Here is a 12540-nt window from a genome sequence, read left to right on the forward strand (position 1 = left end):
TTCTTCAACACTTAACAGCATTTGTCGAAGCACTATAGCTCAAAAGTTAAACTTGTGCTAATTTATCTATTAAAAAAAAAAAAAAAAAAAAAAAAAGGAATGCCTGCTACTGATAGAGTTCTGTTATTACGATGCTGGGAGTGCAATTGTAGTCACCTCATAGTAAAGCATAACAGAGACGCTATGCATTTCTACTATTTGTCACTGCCTTCGCTAAAACCGGCAGTCTTCTGCTTCTGTCTTTACAAAGGTTATGGTCTTTTTATGGACAGAGCTTTGCCGCCTCACTGACACTCTTAGTTACTGACTCTGCAATGGACTCGTCATGATTTACAGGTTTAGATGTGTTTTAATGCCCGTTATGAAGGTTTAGGAATGGAGTGGCGACTATTCAGTGGTTTAGCATGTAAGCGGTGGTGGCAGGAAACTGTTTTGTAAATCTTTAGTAGTGACCATACCTTTCTTATTTGTGTCCCTGCAGTGGGAGCATACTGGCCTACTTATGCAAATCTCTGCTTTTTTGTGCCAACCCAAATCTTAGCCCTAACCTCTCAAGTGTATGTTGCACCTGTGTGGTACATATATTGTGTGTACATGTTCACCAGAGTAATGGAGGCCTGTGGGTTCCATGCTGGAAGCTCCTGGCCTGCTTATGTGAATGTTTGGTTGTTTTATCAGACAGTGAAAGTGCATTCCTTACATTTCTGAAACTGGAAGAAGGAGGTCTAGACACCGAACGAGCAAAGAGAGGGCTCTGTTAGAAATGTGAATAGGTCCATTTTTGGACAGTGGCTTCTAATTAGTCTTTTCAGCACTGCCATTTGGTAGAATGTAGGGTTGAAGGGTGAGTGATCAGAGTATGAAGGGCCTTTTAGGTGAGGCATCGGGTTTCCTCTTTTCTGATCTCTGTGGCTGTTGATAGCTAGGTTCTGAAACTTCACACCTCTTTGTTCCTCTGTTTAGGGTACTCCAGGATGGAGATCACCCTGCTGTGAGGAGCTTCACTCTGCACAAAAGCTTGGCCAGAAAAACAGTCTGAGAGGCTAGATTAAAGCAGAACCGACACTAACCATTTCTGGAAGTACAGACCTCCACATCCCATTTTCTTCAACTGTATAAAAGTGGGAGTTAGTGATCCACTTGTGCCAGTTCTAAATTCTTTGACCAAGTAAGGGATTGATTCCTATAGTACTTGCAGGACTGCTGTGCCATGAGAGATGGTGTCTGCATGAAAGCCAGCTTCCCAGAGGTGAAGGGATATCACCCAGAGTATGATCTGGGAGGAAGAAGCTGTCCCCTGTTCTAAAGTACCTGGACGCGCCTGGAAACCTGCCCGGTGAACTCTGCCTGTGTGGTGCTGGCGGACTGGGGACTACATTGTCCAGAATACCGGACTCCCAGGAGGGAGGAGAATCACCTGCTGACGCGCTCATAAGCGCGGGAGACCAACGCAGCGCGGGACGCGCCTGGAAACCTGCCCGGTGAACTCTGCCTGTGTGGTGCTGGCGGACTGGGGACTACATTGTCCAGAATACCGGACTCCCAGGAGGGAGGAGAATCACCTGCTGACGCGCTCATAAGCGCGGGAGACCAACGCAGCGCGGGACGCGCGCGGGCCGCGCCCGGGCGAAGCCCGGGCCAATGGCGGGCCCGTCCTTGCCCGTCATAGACCGGAAAAGACTGGACTGGGCCATACCCTCTTCAACTAAGGAAAGGTGAGCTCTGTCTATCGTTCCATATTTGATCTCCAGTAACTGTGCCATCCTGCATTGCATTATTGTTGTTACCTCCCGCTCATAAAAAAATAAATAAATAAATAAATAAATAATGGGGAAGCGTATAAACGCACCCGTAACCAAATCTGCAACAACGTGTATTGAAAACATGCTGGAGAGGGCTGTTAGCATCGTGAGCAACGAAATCGAGCTCACTGAGAGACGTTTGTCTCTCGGACTAGGACAACTAGCACCACCCTTGGGGCACATTACCGAAGTTACTGAAGCTACTGCATGTGTCTCTGTTATTCCTGCCGTGAACTGTGAGGAGGCTTGTGATGTCATTACATCTGACTCTACTGAACCGAACTCTGCAATTAACAACACCCCTAACAAAACTCCTCTTTTAGGGGCTAAGCGCAAAAGGAAAGCCGGGAAACCTGTAAATGTGAAGAGGAAACAACCCATTCGTCCCTGTTCTACCCGATCAACCTTAAAGTCATGGATCCACCCCACACCAACAACTATAAAAGCAACCGAGGTCCTTGTACATGCCCCGCCGATTGACTTATCTACCCACGCAATTGGAACTCAAACTGAGAGCGAACATTTGTTTCCTTTTATGGAAAATGCCAACTTAAAAAGTGCAATTGATATCAGTTACTTATCTACTGTTATTACTGACTGTGTTAAGACGGCTCTAGATAATTTATTTCCTTCCTTATATGAGCACATTGTTAACTCTTTACCCCCCCAGCAAGTACACCCCACACCGCAGCACTTGAATGAAATGTCCCAGGTTATTGACATTATATCTGACCCCAATCTTAGCAGTAGGTCAATCGTGCCCATCCCACTTCAAAATACCAACGTACCCCAACCACCAATTCAAGGAGTCAACGACTGTGTAACTTGTAAAAGGGTTCGTACTTGCTTTGAATCAAGGGAAACCAGGGACGCTAAGGGGCCATCGGCTCAAACATCCAACTATATTAATGGCAAACCATTAAATAACTTTGCCATTGATGTCCCCTCAAACAGACCCCCTAGCGACAATCTGGTTAGGACAGAGCAAGTAGTTGAAAGTGACCCTGACCTTACAAATAACACTGAGGGCAACAATGTGATAATAAATCTGCCCCCCGAGGCATGCCCATATGTTGTGACCTTAGCAGGGGTTCCCCCTTTGAGAAAAGATCAAACAGAGTCATGGGAACAATTACGCTGTAAATGCGTCGATTGGCTCACAAAACACAGGCGATTTAGACCCTCATTAATAGGTGAAATTATCATGGTAAGACGAGTGGGTTGGTTAGGAAAATCTTACAAAAACATTAAGGGAGATTGCATCATCATCAACTTCCGGAGGCAATCGGTAGCCAAAAACATCTTGACACTACAGAGGGATCAGACTAGTCATAGCACCAGCATATGTACTTTACCCCTGGGTTATTTTTATAAACCTGTACTTGAGTCATTGCCCTGTAACTTGTATAGTCCCATCCCGACCTCGAATAAATTCTCACTACTCTCTGGCTTAGACTGCCAAGATTGACTGCCCATACAGGTAACCAATGAAGAAAGCATGGACGTATCTACTTTAGCACCAATTACGTGCAGTTCCCATGCTCTCAAATCTGACCCTTTAATTAAAATAAAAGAGGATCATTCATTAAAAATATTGAGTTGGAATATTGCCGGTCTGAAATCTAAGTTAAACTTACCAGACTGGAAAGAACTAATTCATTCTCAGGACATTGTCATGTTTCAGGAGACCTGGGCTACTCAAGATTTGCATATGGAGGGCTTTGAATGTATTAACATCCTGTCCCCCATTCCCACATCTGGCAGACCTGTTGGCGGCCTTTCAACCTGGATAAACATTAACTCAGGTGGACATTCCAAAATTCTATCTACTAATAGTGATAAATTTCAAGTAACCCTCTATACTCGGGGGGACTCCATTTACTTGATGAATTTTTATAATGATGATTTTAAATCAGTCCCCAATGTGAACTTTTCCTTGTTGTTTAACTTTATTTTAAAATTACAACTAGCTAATTGTGGTACCCAAACTAAGGGTATATGCCTAGGCGGAGATTTTAATGTTAAAATCCCAAAGGACATTTATTCCGTTATGCGGCTTGCCACTGATGCATCATTAAGTAAAAGAGGGGAACAGTTAATGAATCTTTTAAGTACTCATAACTTTGTGAATGTTATGCAAACCGCTGCAATTCCGCCACCAGACGAATGCGTGATTCCAACTTATAGAAGTCGAGGTTCTACTTCTACTATTGATTATATCTTCGTTAATACCCCTCTCGAAGATCATGTTTTAAGGGCTGAAGTTATCCCCACCATACATGGGGATCATAACCCCATTAATACTATTCTAAGCTTTTCGCGCCGACCAGTGTACGACCGTACACCTGGGGCCCGTGATTTAACGCTAACTACAGATAATCTTAGAATTGTTTGGCGTAACATCGATAACAACGCCCTTTTTGAAACAATGATAAAATCATATCCTACCCTAGTTAAAACATGTCTGATGTTTAGTACTGGAAATATAGAGGTAGCTGCCGCTTTCTCAAAGCTATGTAACGGGATTAAACAATTACTTTCTAAACCAATTAGAACATTTAATCCCGAACCTGGTTGGTTCAATACAGAATGCTCAGTGGCCAATAGAGAATTAAGAAAGGCCCTTTTAAGTAAACCGAGAGTAAGCTCCCTCGTGACCTCATGCAGGTGTAGTTACAAGAAAGCCATTACACGTAGAAAGGAGGAGCTCATTAATGACCATTGGGCAAATCTTCTCCGGGCAAATGCCCTAAAAAACGGAAAAAACTTCTGGAAGGCAGTTAAAGACATGAAAAATGTAGGTATTATTTCCTCACCGCTCGGATGTAATATATCCAGCGAATCCTGGGAGGCTCATTTCACTAAGATCTATGCCTCCCCAATCTCTAACGAACCTGAAAAAGTTTACACTTTTACCTCTGGAATACAGATTGAATTAACTGAGGTTGAAGAGGCCATAAGTCAAAGTTCAGGAGGCAAAGCACCAGGTCCAGATGGGCTCCCGATTGACTTAATTAAAGATAAACCCGACTTCTGGGCACCACTTCTTACCAATATTTTTAATAATCTTACCGATTCATTTATTCCTGACTCTTGGTCATATAGTACTATAGTCCCAATTTTTAAGAAGGGGGACCGGACGGATCCGAGTTGTTATAGGCCAATTTCATTGATTGACAATACCCTAAAAATTCTGGGTAGGGTATTATTTAATAGGATCAGCCTATGGGCAGAGGAAAATAAGGTCTTGCACCCATCCCAGCTGGGGTTTAGGAGTAATGTTGGCACGGTTGAACAGTGCCTTAACCTTCACCTGATTATTAGCAAATATACTATAGCTAAAAAAACACCTATGTACCTAGCTTTCATGGATCTCACGTCAGCCTTTGACTTTGTCAACAGATCACGGCTGTGGCAAATTCTTTTGAACTTTGGGCTAGACGACCAACTGGTTTTCTTTCTGGCATATTTACACAGAGACCTGAAAGCTAGGGTGCGTATAGGAAGGAATGGTGAGATCTCGAAGGCTATTAAAATTGGCAGGGGGGTGAGACAGGGCTGAGTCCTGGCCCCGCTTCTTTTTATATTGTACATTAATGATCTAACTAAATCACTTTTGCCTACAACTGAAGACGTCCCAATTATCAAGGGAAACAAGATCCCCGCACTGCTTTACGCCGATGACGCCGTGCTAATGGGGCGCACCCCTAAAGCTTTGCGCGCCTTGGTTCACGGTTTTGTGAATTTCATGGCAAATTTGGGCCTATGTACTAATTTTAAAAAATCATTTTTAATGTCATGTGGGTCCAAGAAACACTCCAATTTTACTATTGTTTTAAACTCTAACCAATTGATTAGCACATGCACTTTTCCTTATTTAGGCCTGGTATTTGCATCAAATGGTTTATGGAATGATCATATTGCTCACTGTAAAAGGAAATTTACCAATTCTATTAATACAATCTTGAGGCTACCAAAGCCAAAAAATATAGGGGTAGTTCCTTCTATTATTAAAATTTACAGATTACAATGTGTACCAACTGCTACATATGGTGCAGAGGTATGGGGGCATTCCACCTGCACACCTATTCAGTGCGAAGAAAATAGATTTTGTCGTAAAACTCTGGGAGCCCCTTTCTTTTCTTCCACATATGCTAGCCATAGCGAATTACATCTGCCGTATATAGAAGATTTTATAAAGGCTCGCCCGACATTGTTCTGGTTAAGAATTTGGAAGAATAAGGCTGCACAATTGACCAGAGATAATCATGGATTGCATGAATTGCGACAGAGGGTTGGATATACCGTGGCTGGCAGGAGTACATAAAAGTTTGACTAATTTGAATATGGAACATTTGTTCCTAAATCCCTCAGATTATAGCCCTGCTAATATTAAAATTATAGAAAGCTCACTTTATGCATCTTTCAAAAAAACTAGACTAGCAACTGAATATAATAAGACCTCAGTTGTTAGATATATGCAAGTTGAGTCTGTAGCCCCAGATTTGCCTAAATATCTCTTAAATCCTGTTGGTCGTTGGGAAAGGGGCTTATTCTTCAGGCTGAGAACAGATACAATGAAATATTTGTTGTCTTTTCCTACTGGCTATACTGCTAACCTTGAATCCTCTGTCTGCCCATGTAATAATAGCTCGAAACAATCAATGCTACATTTTTTATTTTTCTGTTCTTTTTATTCCTTCCCCACAAAACATTTTTTGATCCCGTACTTTAAGTCACAATGTGTTTCGAACTATAAGATTGCTTATGATATGGTGCTTGCTATCAATAATGATGAATTATGTTTTAGAGTTGGATCCTTTTTAAAATTGGCGGTACGCACTCGTAATACTATGCACTCGATATAATTCCGCTATTTTATATGTTTATATTAACCCTATTTCTCATAATGTGTTTTGTTTTAATTGTACTTTTATGGATATAATGTATATCCGAATAAAGTTCACATTCATTCATTCATTCAAAGTACCTGGAGGAGACCCTGCCTTAAAGGAGAGGGAAGGTGCATGCCGAGCCTGCAGGAGGTGTGCATGTCCAGGGCAAGTCAGGAATATTTGTCCCCTGGAGCTTTAGGGTCTGTCCATGTTGGAAAATGTTTCTGTCCCCTCGAAAGAACTCCTACTAGCATGCTCCTTTACTTTGCAAACTGCCCCCTCTCCTCCCTCAACAAACTGCATTTCCTCTAAACAATTCAGGAAATGTAGGGCATGACTGCTGCAGTGCATGCTCCTTAGCTGTGAGCAGGGAACAGTCCTATGTTGTGCAAGGCTTTAGCGGTAGGAATCACAAAGGCAGTAATGCCACACATGTAATTCTGATACAGGGAAACTTTGAGCATCAATAGCCAACAGCATATCACTTGATCCAGATCGGAGGGAGGCATGGGACTGCCCCTGATCCCCCAGTACGTTCAGGCAATGCATTTGCGTTTCATTGTAGAATGGAATTGACCAGTAATGTCCATGACCTTTAAAATCTAGGACACGGTGGCTCTCGAACACACTAACAACGTTTCCCTCGCCGATGATGCCGATAGTCGAAAACCCGGACTCCTCCCCCCCAGGCCCTCTTCCCCCGGGGAATGGGATCTGAGGTTGTTCAACGCTGGTGTGAACAAGGCTGCACATGGGTGGGCTCGCTCTTTGATCTCTGTAACAAGATTGCTAATTACTGGTGACAGACCTGTTCCCATATGCGCGGGTGAGGTACTGGGTGACTTCCCTGAGTAACTAACCTGGAGCTTCCTGCCCTCTGACCCGTTTTGAAAGATGGCTAGTATACCAAGACAAACGTCCTATTTCTGAACTCTATGCTTTCCTCTCTGCCAAGACCAACAGCTCCAAGGCCCAGCTCTGCTGGGAGGAGGAACTAGGGTGCCCTCTTTCCAGCAAAGAATGGCAGGATATATACTACAGGATTCATCACATGGCGCACAATATGTCCAGCACCGAGACAGCTTATAAAACTGCCTCCTATTGGTATTTAACACCTGTTCAAATTCATGTCTAGAATAGGGGGCACACCGAACCATGCTGGCGGGGCTTCGACAAAACTGTCTCCCTCCTTTATCTTTTGTGGCACTGTCCCGAGCTGGCCGGTATTGGGATCAGGTCTTGAATGACCTCGACCAAGCATTTGACATGACTATACCCCGCTTCCCAGCATAAACGCTTTTGGGGCTACCCAATCCACTGACCTTTCCCCGATGGTCCATTGTGGGCAGACAAATGGCACTTGCATTGAATGCCGCCTGACAGGTCCTCCTGGCACATTGGGGCATAGAGGAGATCCCCAACCATGTGGCGTGGCTCCACAAACTCTTGGTTTCGCTGGCAATGGAACGCATGGCAGACAACAGGGCAGATGAATATCCAGAATTATGGGCCCCGTTATTTACGAATCTGTCGGTAAGAGTTCAGCGAAGTGATCTGCCCTAAAGATCTGTAAATCCTGCGCCTGCTGCCCCGAAAGAATAGGGCGAGCACATAGTCTGCTGCCTGAGCAATTGGTCGCTCCACCCCTCGCACAGATACCATTTTTCATTCTAGGGAATTGGGACGACGGAATCATGATGCGGAGGAGAAGGGGGAGGTCTTGTGGGGTTGTTCGGTCTTTTTATTTGCTTTCAATTACTCTGATATTTCTTAGGGTCTTTTTGTTGCCCTTTCATTATGTTTTTCCCGGTCTCTGGGTTGTAGGCAGTGAGCTGTGTAACAATTCATGCAGTTTGCACTCTGCGAAAGCTGTGTCGACACTCAGCGGGCTTCAATAAAAATAATTGTACACCTTCAGGTGGTATACATTTTTCCTTGCGAAAAACCAAAACGTTGCTCACACTCAACTCTTCAGCAATTCAGTGATATGGATTTAATGCATTGGGCAAGTTCTTACCCATGGGCCATCCTTCATTGAAATACTTTTTAACCATTGCTAGGGTGCAATCTTTAGAATATTCAAACTTTCACAGTTCTTCAGATAATTCAGTATTAGTCACAGAACACATATCAACTACACTTGCCACCATGTCCTTTCATCATATTCACCAAACTTTTACTCGCATCACAAGGAAGATGTGACAAAAAGTTGGCAGTGCAGTTCAATTTTCCAGATACATACTTCACATCAAAACCATATTCTTGACATTTGGAAAACAACCTTGCAAAGCATGCTGTAGTGGAAAAGCCATTTCCAGGAGCAAAAATAGTAAGAAAGGGATTGTGATTGGTTTGAAAAAGTGAATGTACTTCCCCAAATAAAGTGACGCAAGTAATTCACTGCCCATACCAGTAATTCTCGCTCAGTTTGTGCATACCTCCTCTCAGTGTTACTTCAGGTTGAGACTCATATGCCACCCCCCATCAACCATTATCATTTGTTTTTGGGGAAAATACTGCACTCAGAGCATCAGCACTGGTATCAACTGATATGCATTACTTGCTAATGGAGTATGGTCAAAGAGTAGAAGCGGAAATTGTTTTTTTTTTTTTTTACTTCCTCAAAAGCAAATTTTTTCATCCCCACCCCATTCATACTCCACATCCTTCCTCAAGTTCTCCTTAATGGCTCCATCAGAGTGGACATTTTGAACACATTTTGAATAATATTCACAAAGCCCAAGGAAGGACAATAATTTTTCCTTATTGTTAGTAGGAGGTGCATCTTCAGTTGCACATACCAAGGAGTGCTTTGAAACAACACCTTTTTCAGAGACCGCGTGACCTAGGTAGTCCACTTTGGAGCAAAACGGGTTGCATTTCTCAGGGGCTAAAACTAGACCCTTCTGCAACTGGATACACACTTCTTTAAGGATCATGTCATGTTCATATATACTCTTGGTGAGAACCAAAATGTCATCCTGGAAGCATTTACTATTCCATCCATATCTGACAGTGTGGTGCATTAAACATGGGAAAACTGACGAAGCAGATGCCAGACGAAATAGCATCTGTTTTAATCGAAACAAGCCAACTGGGGTTATGAAAGATGGCAAGGATGTAGATTAGTCTAACTCAATTTGTTGATAGGCCTGTTGAAGATCAAGTGTTCAAAACGCAGTTGCTCGATACAACATAGTCAATTTGGGTCAACAATTAAGTTTGCATTGAGGGGGCTCTTAAATCAACACAAACGCAGACTTCCATTGTTTTCTTTTGCTGCCAGTACAATTTGTGAAATCTTTTCTGATGTTTCTGCCTTTTCAGTTATTTCTTTGTCTTTACTCTGCAATGAATTGAAGATCGTTTAGATCCTTTCGCACACACACACACACACACACACACACACACAAACACACACACACACACACACACACACACACACACACACACACACACACACACACACACACACAGGCACTCCCCTCATTTTTTGTCTGATCAGCACGTTGTTGGCTTTTAATTTGATTCTACATTTAACATTTTTCAATTTTTGCAAACCATCATTGAATACTTTAGGTATAAATTGAATATTTGGGTTTTCATGTTGAGAAGATGAAAGGCTAAAACTGGATCAGAAGAGGAGAGGTCTAGGGCAAGTTTTGAAAGACTCTGATTGCGCCAGCCTAAAACACATGCTCTTTTCTCTATAGACCTTGAGCTCAGCTAGTCTTTCTTTAAATTCTACGAGAGTAGAGAAAAATCCAATAAAGTTTATGACTTTTCCCTCAAACTTAATTGCTCTAATATTAGGCTCTTCTATCTTAACATTTCTGTCTGCAAAAGTGCTTTAAACTTCAAATGTATTATGGTGAAGGTGAGAGCCAACGTTATCCATTGCATCTAAATTCTCATCCTTAACTCTCCAAAGTCTGTGGGTTATCTTTCATGGAATCCTTATCTACTGTCTCTTCTTGAACCACTATGGCCATGTTAACATCTTTAGTTCCCCTTAAGTGTTTTGAGCTATCTTGAGCGTATGTGGATTCAGAAATATATGCTGCTCTGAAACCCTTGCAAAAAGAACAACTGACATTGTTCAGCATTCTGTCCATAAAGCACTCGCACCCACAGTCGGGGATGTGGGCCTAAATCTATCTTTTTTTGTTCACCATGCTATTCCAGTTTGGCCACAGCCATATGCAAATCTGTCTTGACCCTGCTCCCCATGGGAACAGTCCAGTCCGAACTGCCAGGCAGGTCATCCCTGGACCAGAAACAAGCATCCTAGAACCAGTTTCGTGGTATCACCCCATATCAGCCATGGTAGCTTGAATCTACTGGATTCAAGCTACCCTGACTGATATGGCGAGCATGGGACCCACGTCTGGGCATACCCGTCCCACTTGGGGTGACAAAAGCAAACAGAACAATTGATGGACGAAATGTTGAGCAATGTCAAACAATCACCCCCAGTCACAGATCTGGGCCTAAATCCATCTTTTTTTGCTCACCATGCCGTTTCAGTAGGGACTCTGGAACCCTTGACCTGTTTTCCATCTTAACATACTTTTGAAAAGAGACCTGATTTGCCACATGAGCTGCACCTTCACCTTAGAACTGGACAACCTTTGAATGATGCTAAGTGGAAGACACTTCCACAGCGATACTAATTCTGTCTTATCTGCCCTCTTTTGTTTATATTACTATTATTCCTTTGAAATTTACTCAGAACCCACACCTCATCACTTCACATCTTTTCTCATTCATTACAGTAGAAACTTCCTTTACCTAGGACATTGACTGCTTGATGGCCTGTGCTGACTGCACAACTTCGTCCAAACTGGGGTTTCCCATTACCCATAGTTTTTCTTGAATTCTCTCATTACAAGTTTTTACCATGAGCTGGTCTCGCAACATTTCATTCGTGGCTGCTCCTCTTAATACAGGTAGGAATTGATCTATTGATTCACCCTCTGTCTACATGTGTAAAAATTATTATCTTTTGAGAATGGTGTTAGTAGTGGAATTAAAGTATCCTTCCAATCCCATAAGGGCTTCGTCACATACATCATACTCCTCCTTGTAAGATGCTTCCACCTTTGGAAGAGTTCTATAAATATCATGTCCTTCAGACCCCATACAATTCAGGAATATGCCTTTGTAGCGTTCAACAGTAATTGTTCTCACCTCTATAGCCACTATGTAATTTAATAATTCCTTCTTCCATAACCCCTTGCATTTTTTTTTACCTCCGTAAAAGAGGGTCACCGTTATTCTGCACAAACATCTGAGGTGGATCAAACTGCATGCCGAAGCTATTCTAGCAGATTTATACTATGGCAAGAAAAATTAATTAAACAGAAGTTCCTCAGATGGTTCAGGCGAATACATTTTACTTCCAAGCCAGTAATGCTATATACTTAAGTACTTTTTGGTATAATCCACACAAAAGATCATTTTATTGAGGTACAGAAGGAGAGTTTGTTGTAGATGCAGTAAGCCACAAACTTGCTTTCATCAGTGAAAAGCATGGAACATGAGTCTGTGGAGTTTAGCTTCAGTACGAAAAAGAGGCATGGAACGTCACTCTGTTCTGAGGAGAAACCTCAGGCGCCCCTGAGCCAACAGAAAAAAAAACCTGCCTCGCCTAAGTCTGCAAAGTGTTGAGAAAGGGCAGCTTGCTCACCAGGACGCTAGCTGTCTCTCACCTCACACGATCCTGGGTGTGGTAATGATGCAGCCGGTGGGCACAGCCAACCACATAAGACTTCCAGATCCATCAACAAGGAAACGCTGTGGAACACTGGCTTCCTGTCACGGATCAACAATGGGCACCTGAC

The 12540-nt window shown here is 42.8% G+C and overlaps 1 protein-coding gene across 7 annotated transcripts in view; it reads left to right on the plus strand.

Moving 5' to 3' along the window:
• The window catches only part of STK38L (serine/threonine kinase 38 like), a 492424-nt gene that overhangs the window by 167977 nt on the left and 311907 nt on the right, over positions 1–12540 (plus strand). The gene's annotated exons all lie outside the window — the stretch shown is intronic.

The sequence above is a fragment of the Triturus cristatus genome, chromosome 4_1 (assembly GCF_964204655.1).
Source record: "Triturus cristatus chromosome 4_1, aTriCri1.1, whole genome shotgun sequence".
In the NCBI taxonomy this organism is placed as follows: domain Eukaryota; kingdom Metazoa; phylum Chordata; class Amphibia; order Caudata; family Salamandridae; genus Triturus; species Triturus cristatus.